We start from the raw sequence: 16,609 nt of genomic DNA, 5'->3' as shown, positions 1-16,609 counted from the left end.
GCCTACAACTATTTCTACTTTCTAGTTTTACGGTTTTCGTGACCATCTCTCCATGCAAGAGCAACTCAACCCCTCGACAACCCCTGTAATTCTTCAGTACAGGTGCCTTCTCTTCACCATATGGCAACATCCCACTTACTTTTAAAGGGACACTGTCTTGGAATTTCTGCCATCTTGTGGTCAAATTGTATTTTGCATTCAAACGAATTGGGCTCCCCAGCACCTCGCTTTTTAAAATGTGCGTTACAACCGAGTAACCCCTGACTGCAGCTCGCAGATGTGGGCGGGCTTAAACGTTTAAGCCAGCCCACATTTAAGGAAAATTCCGCGCAGTATCATGGACTCAGACGGAAATACGTTCTCCCGCTTTCTGCAGAAAGCGGGAGAACGTATTTCCGTCTGAGTCCATGATACTGAGCGCTTTTCTGCCTAGAGGTAAGTTGCCGCTCTCTGTTCGTGTACACATTATAAACTAATGTATGGATAGACCAACAAGTTGATCATTAAAATATTCATGGAAGTAACATGCATGGCCTCATGTTTATGTCATGAGGTCGTTTGAAAAATAGCATTTAGGCAGTGTTTTTCAGCTTTTTTTAACGCCATGCCCTCGGGCCAAATATGAGGACACATAATCGGGTCCACATATGAGGACAATTAAATAAACTCCAATATTTTGCTTATCATGGTAATATTCTCCAAACCACATTGGTAAGATATGTTTCGTGAAACATTGAAACCTGATTAAAATGTTGCTTTTCCCCTCCAGATTTGCCTGCACATTGCACCACGACATTGCACCACATAACACACACATTACGAAACCAACAGTTCTTTTAAGAACTCCTCTCTGTCTGTCTGTCTTTGTCTGACTGACTGACTGATGGTCTGTCTGTCGGACTGACTGATGGTCTTGTCTGTCTGACTGACTGACTGTCTGTCTGTCCGACGGACCGTCTGTGTCCTTATTTTCTCTTGTCAGGTAGGTTCACTGCAATGCTTAAAAAAAATCATATTTCATATCCGGGCCTATAAAAACAGTTACTAATGCGCTATATTTGTGTGTGTTTCTACCCTAGAGTATGTCTGAGAGAAATAAAGAAGGTAATCAATAAATCATTCACTTGAATTAGAGTATGATAAGGCATAATAACAGGATTTGAATATCAACATTTAATGCATGGCCTTCCTCTTTGCATAGTGCATTCCATTTTGATATTGGAATTCTGCGTTGACAATGATCAAAATAAAAGTAATGAAATACATTCATTTATTCATTCTTTGTGTCCATTTGTTACCCACAGCTACTTTGATTGACCTTGTGTTGCCTTCGTACATGTGTGTGTGTGTGTAAAAAAAAGTTGTAATATAACAGAATTTTACTGTTTATTTTACAGATTTTGTCTGTATTTTTAAAATACCATTTAATTTACAAAAATAGACTGTTATTTTACATGTCAAATGTAAAATAACATGAAATCACTGTAACTGTGAAAACACACAATATTCCTGTTCTTTTAAAAAAAAAAACTATTAGAAATCCATATATTTATTGTTAAAATACGTTCACAAATATATCGTAATTTCACAAATATTTGTCTGTTATTTAAGGGAATAAACTGTCAAATTCAGCTTTAATACTCTAAAAAAAGTAAAAAATCATTTAAAGTTACTGAGAAATTAAAAGTAAAATAATTATTTAATTAGTAATATTACTATAATTTCTTTGTTAATTGAAAATTTGTTAATTGATAAAACCACATAAACTAAATGCTTTTCATCTGTTTCCTTAACCTACCACTTAAAAGCATTACATTCTGCCAATGTTTTGGATGTATGGTTACTTGACCCAGGTTATGGAAACCTTTGATAGAGTATGGATTCATTTCAGTGAGGTTGAATGTACGTTTTTAATCCATGTGGTGACTTGACCAAGTTATGGATGCCTTGGATAGAAATGTTACTGTATACAAAACGTTTGATTTATGTTTCTCATCAAAACATATATAAATCATGTAGAACTCTTACAGCTTTGAGGGATGTTAAATCTATAAGTTTCAGTCATTTTAAGAAGTAAGAAATAAGATATGTTTTGTCTGGAACACTATGAACGCGTCATCAACCACGTGGTGAAGAAGAACGTTGCCATTTTGCACTTGTGTTGAATGCGTGTGGACCTGGGGAGATATCTTTCAAGGTAATTAAATCTTACCAAATATGTCACTGTTAGAGTCAGTCACTCTAAATACTAGTTTTAATTTGCTCGTAAGGTTGAGCAACATGTTTATGTCAAGGTATTTTTTGATAGTTTATACTAATGTGTTAAAGTTCGCTGGCGTTACTATTCGCTGGCGTTAGCTAGGCCTAAACAACTTTAATTTAGCTCATGACTCATTCACGAAATTAGGGAATAAAGCATGTTTTTCTATCGTGTGAAAGCGTAGTTGACTTTCCTTAGAACTATGAAGTTAATTGGTGTAATTCGCTGGGGGGAGGGGGAGTTACTAACTGCATGCTTAAGCAACTCAAAATGTTGGCGCATTTTTTGGGATATATTCACTATACCACGGTGGGGAAAGTCGCTGGTAATGTCTTTATTTGTTATGCTGCTATGCCTGGTAAAACGTAAAAACGTGTGAGTATATTAATTGGGCCAGTGAGAATTTTGATGGTCCTGTCTGTAGCCGAGGGCTCTGTAGGCGTCACGTACACGCGGCAATGGCAGCTAGCGTTTAGCATTAGGCTAATATTAGCATCGCTGGGTAGCAAAGGCATTCATAGTTTAAGCGGTTTGGTCTTTACCAGCTATACCTAGCCTTCCCCAGTCATTGTAACGGACTGGGTATTATGTAATGTTGTGTTATGTGTTTTCCTCTGTTAAAATAGTTTGTTTATGTCCATTTCACGGGGTTGTGTTGTTGGGATTCCAGAGAGTTGGTGCCATAGAGTGGCTAAGTCACGCCCCTTCCGGTAGGGCTCATGGGACCTATGAGATCGAAAAATATGAATGGGTGTCAATGGAGAGAAAATAATTTTCTGGTCCCGGTCTTTATATGCCCTGGATTACACATATGTTGTTTGTGGATTTAAAGGATAATTTTTCATGCAAAGAGTTCGACAGTTTATTGTGCAATTGTTCAGATAAAGGCTGTAGAGAAAACACAACGAGAAAGACTACACGGCTCGTATGTGACGTCACGCTCCCTGCGACTGGCGTGGAGAAGACCGACAATCTTCCCATCGGCATAACTGAAACTCTGCACGTGCCCCGACTTATAATGGTTTTCACCTCTTTCGATGCTTTTATCCTCCCCTTGGAAAAAGCGGTGAAGTGGGGCAGAGAGATCGCCATCTCTGTGCCGAGTTCCAAGGGCGGGTGTGGTGACGTATATCATATGCGTCGAGAGCAGCGAAGAGCTGTAGTTCACAAAGCGGCCTCACATAAAACCTAAAATTATCAAACTTCTTCATGAACATTTTTAGTTTTCTTTGCATGAAAAATTATTTAAATCCACAAACAACATATGTGTAATCCAGGGCATATAAAGACTGGGACCAGAAAATAATTATTTTCTCTCCATTGACACTCATCCATTTTTTTCGATCTCATAGGTCCCATGAGCCCTACCGGAAGGGGCGTGACTTCGCCACTCTATAGGCTGTCATAGGCTGTAGGGTCGTGACTGGCTGAGAACCAGGAAACGTTATCGTTGTTCCGGGGAGAGAGCTAGGCTAAAGTGCGATGCTAATATTGGCCTAATGCTAAACGCTAGCTCCTATTGCCGAGTTTACGTGACGCCTACGGAGCCCTCGGCTATAGACAGACCGTCGCCGTTCTCACTGACCCAACAGTTTATTCGATGTAGTTGCTTTTGCGTTGGCTACAGCCCACAGTAGCCTGTGTATTAATTGGGAAATAAATAGCCAGAAAACCCCAGTTCCGTCTCGTGGCATTTTTACAGAGGGACGCTACAATGTAATGTTTTCATTTCATTTTGTTGTGTTAAGAATGTATTATTTTTTTAAGGTCTTGATGTCTAATTACCTTAATGGAGCCTTATTAAAATGAGAAATGAGGGAGATTTTTATTTAACTGTTGTATGGAAATGTTTATTTAAGGGTAAACTTGTTCTGTAGAAACTGTTTGAATCATAAAATATTTGTTTTAGTTTTTTCTGTAGGTATAGGTAATTGGTGTTGAGACAGTTGGGTTGAGACAGGCTTCTGCTTCAAGCATTGTTCCTAAGGCTCTGTAGAAATGGTGAGTATTTAAATGCTTTATTTGATTCACTTGACTTGTTTAAACTTAATAGTATTAGAATGTTGCTGTCAATTTATGAAAATTAATCTTAATATTTTGGTACTGTGTGATAACATTAGCCTGCAGGAATATACTTTCCTGTGTGATTTATTAGGTCCCCATTCAACAGTTTAAAAGCACCATGAACAATGAATTGCATTTAAACTACAATAAAGAGTAACTGTGAAGCATGTTGACCGATTCTTTTAGGAAAGCTATATGGATGTATTTGGTTGGCTGGCCTCACATTTTTCCCTCTTTCTCTCTTTCCAGTGATGTGGCAGTGTAAGGGGTGTTCCGTTGCAGTAGCTAGTAGGTCTTTACTTCTTAATCATTATAAACTCAAGCATCCACATTTTGGGCGCACCATCCACTATCCATGTACATTTAAGACTTGGAATGCTTTAATTGTACACCAAAGTAGTAGAGTTCATTCAACACAAGTTAGTCAGACTCAAAAAGAGTTGGTTACTTTCAGCTGTCACTTATGTAGATGCAAATTTCTATCTAATGAAAGGGAATACTTTATTAATATCAACATACATCTGAGGAGAAATGAAATTGTCTCTGACATGTTTGTTGGCTGTACTTTTCAAACCAATATTTATGGAACGTTTATGTCTCATAAGAGAAGCCGACACACACCTCATAACCTAACTGATTTTATTCCTGGTGTTGTGTTAACGACTACATTAGCATCACCATCATTACATGATTCTTCAGCTGATTGCCAGGATGAGGAGTTTGTGGAAGAGGAAGTTTCTGTTGCACCCCTAGGTTTGGAAGACCAATACAGACCAATTTATGTATTTTAAATATAAGATCATTAGAAAATGAAGTAATCAAATGATTGTCTTATTTTTATTTTCAGATAAATGCAGAATTTAAGCGCATTACCACCATGCCCCTGCAATCCAGATTTCTGACACAGCTGGATGTAAGATCTGACAAACTTCTAAAGCTGTTCCAAAAAAACGAGGAGGACAGATAGGCAAGCGTATTGAGAGAACTTTGGCCCCCATGACTCAAGTAAGAATGAATTTTTGGGAAATAAAATACTGAATTTATAGAGAAATTTGATAGAGGAAAAAGGATTCCAAACAAATGTCTTTCTCTTCTAATCTCCATGACCTAGGACGATGACGTTGATGCAGGGCGGGAATGTGTTCTCAAGTGGCTGTGTGTGTACCTCAACGAAGACCCAGCAAATCTTGTCAGGGAGTTCGTGGTGAGTGAAGTTATTTTACTGATTTTACCGATTTTGATATTTTGTTGAACACCAAAATGCGTAGTTTAAGGGGACCTATTATGCTTTTTTGACTTGTATGACCTATAAACGTTGTTATGATTGATAGTCATGTTTAACCATACTTCTCCGCCCCCCTCCTGCCAACCCAACTCCGTTGTGATTGGTTACCTTCCTTGAAGCGCGCGCGGGCAGATTTGACCAGGCATATGGGGGCGTGGCAGGAGTGCCTCTACGTAGATGATTTCCCGGAAATGTGAACAAGTGAATCGCAAACGTTGTCCCGAGTGTTTAGCGCTCTGCACAGCCACCCCAGACTGTCAGCAGGGAATACGTCGAAATGCATGTACGTCATTATTTGACACTTGAGTATGGTTAAACATGACTATCAATCATTATAACAACGTTCATAGGTCATAAAAGTCGAAAAAGCATAATAGGTCCCCTTTAATGAAATAGATCTAGGCTACTGTACTGATGCAAATTACGCAACACACTTCCGTTGTGTTTAGTAACATTTATATTGGTTGCTCGACCTTAAAGGTCCCATGACATGCTATTTTATGTATTCTTTAATATAGGTATTAGTGGGCAACTAACACAGTATTCAAAGACGTTCCCTAAATTCAGCCGTGGTGCAGAGTTACAGCCACTCCGAGCCAGTCGCACATTGAGCTTCCCCCAAATGCGCTGTTTCGGTGGGCGTGTCAAGGAGGAGGGTGGGGGTGTGGCCCTGAGCAGCTTGCAGCCACCATGCGCTCTGTTTACAGTGGATGTATCGCAATGGCGAGCCGCACACAGCCTTTAGCCGTGTTCTGTAAATATTCTAGAACACACGGGAGTCCTGGAGCTCTATATCTAAATATTATCATATAGCCTACACAGATATCTATATCATATAATATATATTATTACGGCCAAAAGCTGTGTGAGCCGATATTATGAATCTCAAACGACCGCGTTGGGTTCTCCGACGTTCCTGGTTCTTCAACGTCCACATCAATGTGAATACACATACTGTAACGCAAGTGTTTCTTGTCGGTTCTTTGACGTGTCTTGTATTTCCACAACGAGACTGTCGTGGGGGTTATCTGAGCCATGGTTGAGAAGGAATTGGGGGAAAGGAACTTTGATTTGACTCGCTGAAGTACATGAACTGCGACATGCCGCCGGTTGCCGCGAGGCACCATCGCCCGGCAGCGGGCAGCCGGCGGCAGGCAGCGCACGGTTCAGTCGACTTCAGGTTGATGTGAAAGTGGAAGAACCAGAGACGTCGCAGAACCCGACAAAGTCGTTTGTGATTCATAATATCGTCTGGAGGCGCACACAATATGTTATATGATATATAGATATCTATGTATATATTATTTAGATATAGAGCTCCAGGACTGTAACGCAAGTGTTGTACACTTCCTTGTTATTTGGATAACCGTTCTGCTGTTGGTGTGATGGCGCATAACACGTCGGACTCTCGTATCTGGTATTTCTACAACGAGACTCGTATTGGGGGTTATCTCAGCCAAGGTTGAGAATGAATTGGGGGGAAGGAACTTTGGCTTTGACTCCCTCAAGAACATGAACCACGACATGGAGGAGAAAGGGATTGTTGGCGGCGAATGTCTCCCGCTTGAGCCCCGCTGAGGGACCACCGCCGGAGGCGGAGGTGCATAAGCGCTGCCCGGCAAAGATCCCTTTCTCCTCCTTGTCGTGGTTCATGTTCTTGAGGGAGTCAAAGCCAAAGTTCCTTCCCCCCAATTAATTCTCAACCTTGGCTGAGATAACCCCCAATACGAGTCTCGTTGTAGAAATACCAAATACGAGAGTCCGACGTGTTGCGCCATCACACCAACAGCAGAACGGTTATCCAAATAACAAGGAAGTGTACAACACTTGCGTTACAGTCCTGGAGCTCTATATCTAAATAATATCATATAATACATAGATATCTATATCATATAACATATTGTGTGCGCCTCCAGACGATATTATGAATCACAAACGACTTTGTCGGGTTCTGCGACGTCTCTGGTTCTTCCACTTTCACATCAACCTGAAGTCGACTGAACCGCGCGCTGCCTGCGGCCGGCTGCCCGCTGCCGGGCGATGGTGCCTCGCGGCAACCGGCGGCATGTCGCAGTTCATGTACTTCACCGAGTCAAACCAAAGTTCCTTTCCCCCAATTCCTTCTCAACCATGGCTTAGATAACCCCCACGACAGTCTCGTTGTGGAAATACAAGACACGTCAAAGAACCGACAAGAAACACTTGCGTTACAGTGTGTGTATTCACACACACACATGTGGTGCTCGCACGGTCGAGTCTCATTGGCGGGCCAACGTCTCTGGGCGGGCCAGGCAGAGTAAGGGGAGGAGCTGAGATTCCTCATGACGTCATGAGCACAGATTTCCAAATCAGCGCGCTTGAGCCTCCGTTTTTTCAAAGGCGAGCAGAACAGCTAGTGCTCGTTTTACACCAAACGCAAGTTTTAGCCACTGGGGGACCATAGGCAGGCTAGGGGAACTCATATTTATGTTAGAAAACCTCATAAATTTAGATTTTCATGTCATGGGACCTTTTAGGTCTGGTTAGTTTAATTTTTGCTTCCATTACATGACACACAGGTGAGTGCTTTATCCAAGTTAAAACTTGACTATAAAATGAACCTTCTCGTGTTTTATCGGCACAACACTATATAGGCATTTTAATTTGAAACATGTACAGTCTGCAAGTTTAACAAAGAGAAAAGGAGAGGCTCACAGACTAGCTTAAATTATTTAAAATGAAAAAATCTTTTAAATAGCACTTTCATTATAATTCCATTGTAAATATGAATTTTGTTTTTTCTGACTCCGATTTATTTGTGATTTCACTGTGCAGGCAGAGGACGAAGCCGCCATCAAAGAATCGATTGAGGACACCACGGTGGGAATATTTGTCGTGAAAAATGATGCAACCAGTGGTCCAGAGGACGTGGGGATTGTCCTGGAAGGCCTGCAGATAATGCAAGGACTGGACAACACTGCATTAGCTGCTGCCATATTGTTTGGCCTAATGTATGTATTGAACCTCAACTACCCTCCTGAGCTAAAGAACACATTTGAAGTGCGCCAAAAAGTTGTGATGGAGCTGGATGGCACCACGCTCTCAAAGAAAGCCCAAGTTCTCAAAAACAGACTATGAGTGAGCTGTTGTCCTTGGATCTTTTTGCTCATTGACTTGATTCTGGACTGTACACATGCAACTTTGCGGTTCTTTGTTCTTGTTCTTGCAGTATTTACATACAGCATGTCTACTGTATTATCAAATTAATGTTTTCTCTGGAGCTCATGCGTTCCCAAAATGTGACTCGGATTTGCTGTTTTCTCTTAAAGTAATAGAGCAGCTGAATGAGCAGTTGCCATGGACTATGTTTGCTCTGTGAATGCACTTGTCTTTTGACATGCACTCATGCAGCTTTAGTTTTTCCTGTATTCTTTTGGCAGTATTTAGATTCTTGGAAGAATTACATTTTTCGTAGTATTAATGATGTTTGTCTAGGTCTACTCATTGTTTGTTGTGCGGTGATTCATTCAAAACACTGGCAGTACTTTTTTATTTTATTATTTTATTAGAATTTTATGCAAAGTAAAAAAAAACATAATGCAACCTAACATGTTGTTTTGGGATTTCAGTGTTAAAAATGTCTAGTGTTTTCCAAAAATGTCCAAACTATTGCTATTTGAAGGTGGAGTCAGCGATTAAGGGGAATTCTTGTTGTCAAAATCAGTGAATATCTCATGATCCACTACCTGTTCGTACTTATGTGCTATAAATCCTTTGTTAGTGCTCAGCCTAGGCTCTGTAAACCAAGGACCTATGGACATGCAATTTGTATGCAGGACAAGCATTCTCCAGAGTCAGCTCTAAGTTACACATGCCTAACACTGGCTGTGCTATTTTATTTTATTTTCATTTTAATCTAGCAAAGTAATGGGATTTCAGTGTTAAATGTTGTATTGGGATTTCAAGCTTTGGGATTTCAGTGTTAAATGTAGTATTTGAAAGAAATACAATAGAAAGTTGGTTATTTGTGCCTTATTTAGTCTCATACTTACTTGAGCAGTAAGTATGAGACTAAACATTTAGTCTCATACTTTTTCAATTTTTTTTTTACATGTTTTGAAAGATGAATCACATTATTTTCTGTCCATATACTGTTATATTACATCAAATATGAATTATTATACAACCTTTTTCCATTAAAAACCAGCTAAGAACAGCAAATTTCTGTCAATTTAATCAGTATTATTCGTAATACAACATTTATTTACCATATTTCTAGGTAATTTCATCGTTTAAAAATGTGAATGTTTCTAATTAAACATTAAAAACAACATGAAAATAAGGCAAAATCTTGTTAAAATTACAACTTTAAACTGTATTTTAATTATGGAAATTAACCGTATTTTTACGAGAAAGAAATTATCTGTTACTGTACGTCCACACCAGGAGCGACCAAAGCGTCAAAGACGCTTTGGTCGCTGCGAATTTTTCTGTTCGCTTTGGTCGCTCAAGTCGCTCATGACGTACAATTCAATTATGCAGACGCATTTAAAGGAGCCGTATGCGTTTAGTAGGCCCTACAGACAGCCATATCAAATATTGAACTCTCCCATACACCTTGGCCATATTGCCGAGACGGTTTTGCTTGTTCGATAAAGTGCTTCGACAACAAGTAGGACAGTGATTCCCCCCAATATAAAAATCCTAAAATGTAGGCTAATTACAACCGAGAACAAAAAACCCTGCGTGCTGTAGTAGTTGAAATATGTTTCACTGATCTGGATCTGCAAATCATGATCTGCACTCATTCGTCGCATTCAAAACAAATAGACGTTAGCGCACATGGCTAATTTGCATACGTGCACAGGACTGGTTGGCTCCGCAAGGCAAATAATGGAACATATCTATCTATCTAGGTCTTTCTGTCTATCTATCTATCAACGCGTGTCTAGTTTTAATGTGATGTATTGTGTGTATGTCCAGTCAGACTTGTTCTGTGTGGTCTTGTAGGCTACTGTCCTGTGTGGGACGAACCACCTAAATGGATTCCCGACGATTTGTGTCGTTTGGTATTAATAAAGACTTGACTATCTATCTATCTAGACTATTTAATTAAAAATTATTCACCTCAGGCTCTGTGAATAGTGGGGAATAGAGGGATAAAAGACAAGAGATATATCCCTTTTCATTTATCCCTCGTCTTGTCGATTAGTTTGTTTATGTGACGGTTTTGTTTAAAGCATGCTACACGCGATTGGTTGGTTAGATTGGTGGCATGTAGAGCAAATTATAATGATTCCCGCTTAAATACGAACGTTCTAGATGTAGCCTATAAATTCTCCAGCTTATCATCACTTGATATCCAAACCACTATGGCGTTTCGATCTCTGAACTGAAAAAGGGTGGGTTCGTACAACACCGGGTGCCCAGTTACAGCCGCGATTAATACTTCAGCCGACATTTTGTTCAGTGAGTGAATAAAGGTAGGTAGGAACCAAAGTGCCTGCCGATGTTCCCTGGGATCCACGCAAGCGAAGAGCGTCTACATTCCGATTGGCTGTCAGTGTTTGGTCGCTGAAGCGAATAATAGTCATTTGCATAAAGTTAAAAAGTTTTCAACTTCTTTTTGACGCTCTGGTCGCTCAACTTTGGCCGCTGGTAGCGTTGGTCGCTTTGGTCGCTTTGGTCGCTCTTGCCCATAGAAAGTGAATGACTTCCGGCGATTTGGTCGCTCAATTCGCTTCTGGTGTGGACGGACAGTTATTTCACAGTATTTTTCTGGCACCCCAGCTGCCAGAATATTACCGTTTTTTTACGTTTTTTTTTTTTTTACTGTGTGTGTATGTGCCTGACAGGTGTACCACTGCTGAAATTGACGGACCTGGAAACCGGGAACAGGGTTGCTTGCTATGGGCCAGAAAAATACCTTGATACTTGCCTTTGTCAAACATTTATGGAAGCTTTTTTTTTTTTCTTCTTTAAAGATCAATTTTTTTTGCCTGGGGTGAAAATAAAAATCAACGATGCAAAGTCTTCTGTCTTTGGTTTATTTGACTTAGCTAATATAATTGAGTGTACGAAATAATATGTGGCCTCAGATTTAGCGGTGCTGATCCTCATCTCAGCCGCACTCGGCCGCCAGCCGATCCAGTGAGTGCTGAAGGTCACAGGCCGATGATCCAATGAGGACCACATCATCTGCAAAAAGCAGTGACGAGATCCTCGGACCACCGAACTGCAAATGTGTCTTGTTTTAAATAAATGTAAGAAACACACACAGAAACACGTAAACACGATAAATAATTAAATTCTTGAATATAATATATCCCGGGTTTGGATTGACCTGGGCACTGTTACATTTCTTTGGGGTAAAGCCTCACAATGGAGAGGGACAATCAATAACATGGGTGGATTACTGCACGGGCACACCGGGCACATGCCCAGGGGCCCAAGGGCTCAGGGGGCCCCACAAGTTACTAACAGTGGGGCCCAGGGCCCCACAAGTTACTAACAGTGGGGCCCAGGGCCCCACTGTTAGTAACTGAAGTAGACTGAGCCGCCCCACAAGTTACTAACAGTGGGGCCCAGGGCCCCACAAGTTACTAACAGTGGCGTCCAGGGCCCCTTTTAATGTTGCATTGTCGAAGCAATCAGTAGAGAAATGCAAAAATTCAAGCGAAAACAGTAATAGTAGGCCTATTACTACTGAGTAAATAAATTAATAAAAAGATCAATAGGGGGCACTATTTCAGTTTGTGAATTCGAGACCAGTCACGAACAAGTCACTGTCATTTAAACATGGAGCAACGGCGAACTCTAAGTGGAGCGTTGCAGCAATGAATTTATTCAGTTCAGATCATTTAAAGGCACCCAGTGCAACTTTATGTAAACATTCAATGAAAAATAAACATTCAATTTCTAGTCTTTTTTACACGTAGTAAGTTTCAATAACTCCATACCATTACATATCGACATTCAAGGAGCAAAGATGAGACGTCGTTGTGTGGTGAGAACTGATAGAAAATCGTAAACAACAACAATCGCCGGTGGGGAGAAGCCATTTTTCCATTGACTGGAAGCCTGCTTTATTTATTGTAGGTTACAAAAAATAAAGAAAATGGCGGCATTGTTGTTGTTATCGATTTTCTATCAGTTCTCACCACACAACGACGTCTCATCTTTGCTGCTTGAATGTCGGTATGTAATGGTATGGAGTTATTGAAACTTACTACGTGTAAAAAAGACTAGAAATTGAATGTTTATTTTTAAGCCTCGAAAGTTGCACTGGGTGCCTTTAACAAGCCTGGAGATGATGCAACCCCAAAAGGACTGCTACGAATTATACTCGATTGTGGACTGCAATCTATGTTTCCAAATGTGTATTTAGCGCTATGGCTTTTTCTGACTCTGCCCGTCAGTAATTGCGAAGGGGAGCGGTCATTCTCTCTTCTGTCCAGGATAAAAAATAAACTGAGGACGAAAATGTCACAAAAACGCCTCAAGGCACTTTCTCTCATGGCAATTGAGAGCAACCTTACCAATGCACTGGACTTTGATGATATCGTGGAGGATTTCACACGGAACAGAGCCCGGAAAAAATGCATTTCATAGGTGAAATGCATTACTGTCAATTAATGTAAGGAACTGTTCGTATTGAGTTGCTTTAAGTCGTTTTTATTTGTGGTTGAAAGCGGTGCATTCGAAATTCGTTCAAATCGCCAAAAAATGCATCAATTATATATATTTTTTATCCTGTTTTGGTTAAATAAAGATGCATTTATTTGTAATAATTATGTGAGGTTGCCCTTCCTGTGCTACAAATCCTGCTGAGTTGCAGGTATAGGCCAATGACTTATTATCGCCAATAAGTTTGTGTGTATTCTGGGTGCGTGTGTTTACGTTGGAAGGGGGGGGGGGGGGGGGGCCTGCGGAGTCCACGTGCCCAGGGGCCCGATATGTCATAATCCGTCTATGATCAATAACAGTTGGTTTTCATCAATTTGGGAGATCGCTTATCTTGTTATGAAGGGGTTAATGAGAGCCCGACAGGACAGACTTATAAACCAAACAGTAGATATCAATATTTGCAATAATCACATTTCCAAATGGCTTCATTATACCTAGTTCGTATGCGACCCAAATACTAAATAGAAAAGGTAGGCTACATTAATATTTGATCACTTTTATTCTAGAAAGGCTTTTCATGCGCTGCGTTCGATACGGAGGGAAACTCTTTATCGGCTCGAGCTTCTGGCTTGTCACAGCCATCCCGTTCTCGTTCTCATTAGCTATTAATTGAGTTCACCTGTGTCGCCCCGCACGTGCGGGATGAATATTTTTGCGTTGCTCCCAAACGCGAATTAAAATGGTCCCGCGGTTGATAGTTGGTTTTTTGTGCGATTTTGACTGAACAATCCGGACAACGTGGCCACCAACGGGGGAGCGAGGACCCCCGCATGCAAGTCACCAATCGTTTGTTATTCCTTGAGCTGGTTGAAGTTGTTTGGTTGTGTTTGACTGCTGTTTTCAGAATGTGTCCACCGCACACACACATCGCTATATTCTTTCCCCTAAACTTAACCTGGATTTTACCGCTCGTCTGTTTGGTTTTGGCTCATTCTAAGTTTAGTGCAGTGTTGTAGGTTGTTTTTGAGTGCATTGTTGCACGTGTTTGTATGAGGCCTAACGGGGGACGACTAAACGACTGACTTTACTAACGCTGCGGACCGCAACAACAACAACAACAACAACAACAACCTGTCTGGACACTGGGAAGGGTGTGCTCTTGAAACTGGACGCAAAATGGAAGAACACCTGCAACTATTGTGAAAGTTCAACGTTTGGGCAAAATTGGAATTGGTGAAAGCAAACAAGCGCAAGTTAAATGGTAAGTATACCAATTGGCGAATGCAACTATTTTCGCCAATTGCTTTTTTGTTTCACAGCACCACTGGACTACAGAACATCCCTATAGTGGAAATGACAAAGAACAGTTCCCACAAAGAACTGGAAGTTCTGGGAAAAACCCAGAACGGATGTCTGGCAAACCGAAATTAGGGCGAGTGTGAAGTTGTGACCTCAAACTTCCACAATGGGGTTTGTTTTCGCTCCACCCGTAACCCCACTGGACTGGTGTATGAAAAGCTGTCAGACTGACTTCACTAGACGAATGACTGCGGGCATGTTATGGTTTGGTTTCAATTGTTGGTTTTTGGCTTGGTAGGTTTGAATTTAGGAGATGGTTTAGTTGATTTACACATCCACACAGTAGGCCTACTCTACATTCTCCCTTTTTTGAATCTTTCCTTTTTACAACTTTCCATACATTTGCAAATTGTTGACTGCTGCTGAACTTGTAGGCTACTGCTGCTTCATACTTCAATGTGGTTTTATTCTGTGCTAAATGATTTTAATTCCTTGCAATGTGGTTTGATTCTATGCAATACGGTTTTAATTCTTTGCAATTCTATGCACTACGATTTTAATTCTTTGCAATTCTATGCACTAAGATTCTAATTCTTTGCAATTCTATGCATTACGATTTTAATTCTTTGCAATTCTATGCATTATACGATTTTATTTCTTTGCAATTCTATGCACTAATTTCAATTCTTTGCAATTCTATGCACTACGATTTTAAGTCATTGCAATGTGGTTTTATTCTGTGCAATATAATCTGAAATATGTACTCGGACAATTGCAGTTGGCCAATTGGGGAGTATAGTCGACCTATGGCTATAAGATGTGTATGTAAACATACTGACTGTACAGCAAATGCAATTGTGTTGGGAGCGTTTCACCTGGTAGCCTGGAAGCTAGTTGCTCCAACGCAACTGTGTTGGGAGCGTTTCACCTGGTAGCCTGGAAGGTAGTTTGCTCCAATGCAACTGTGTTGGGAGCGTTTCACCTGGTAGCCTGGAATGTAGTTTGCTCCAACGCAACTGTGTTGTGAGCGTTTCCCCTGGTAGCCTGGAAGGTAGTTTGCTCCAACGCAACTGTGTTGGGAGCGTTTCACCTGGTAGCCTGGAAGGTAGTTTGCTCCAACGCAACTGTGCAGACGAATGACTGCGGGCATGTTATGGTTTGGTTTCAATTGTTGTTTTTTGGCTTGGTAGGTTTGAATTTAGGAGATGGATTAGTTGTTTTACACATCCACACAGTACTCTACATTCTCCCTTTTTTGAATCTTTCCTTTTTACAACTTTCCATACATTTGCAAATTGTTGACTGCTGCTGAACTTGTAGGCTACTGCTGCTTCATACTTCAATGTGGTTTTATTCTGTGCTAAATGATTTTAATTCCTTGCAATGTGGTTTGATTCTATGCAATACGGTTTTAATTCTTTGCAATTCTATGCACTACGATTTTAATTCTTTGCAATTCTATGTACTACGATTCTAATTCTTTGCAATTCTATGCACTACGATTCTAATTCTTTGCAATTCTATGCACTACGATTTTAATTATTTTGCAATTCTATGCATTATACGATTTTAATTCTTTGCAATTCTATGCACTACGATTTTAATTATTTGCTATTCTATGCTCTATGATTTTTATTACTTGCAATTCTATGCACTAAGATTTTAATTCTTTGCAATTCTATGCATTATACGATTTTAATTCTTTGCAATTCTATGCATTATTTTAAGTCTTTGCAATTCTATGCATTACGATTTTAATTATTTGCAGTTATATGCTCTATATGATTTTTATTATTTGCAATTCTATGCACTACGATTTTTCATTCTTTGCAATTCTATGCATTATACGATTTAAATTCTTTGCAATTCTATGCATTATACGATTTTATTTCTTTGCAATTCTATGCACTAAGATTTCAATTCTTTGCAATTCTATGCACTACGATTTTAAGTCATTGCAATGTGGTTTTATTCTGTGCAATATAATCTGAAATATGTACTCTGACAATTGCAGTTGGCCAATTGGGGAGTATAGTCGACTTATGGCTATAAGATGTGTATGTAAACATACTGACTGTACAGCAAATGCAATTGTG

Source organism: Gadus macrocephalus, chromosome 13 (assembly GCF_031168955.1).
Source record: "Gadus macrocephalus chromosome 13, ASM3116895v1".
NCBI classification, from domain to species: domain Eukaryota; kingdom Metazoa; phylum Chordata; class Actinopteri; order Gadiformes; family Gadidae; genus Gadus; species Gadus macrocephalus.
Note: the sequence above shows the minus strand (reverse complement) of the source record.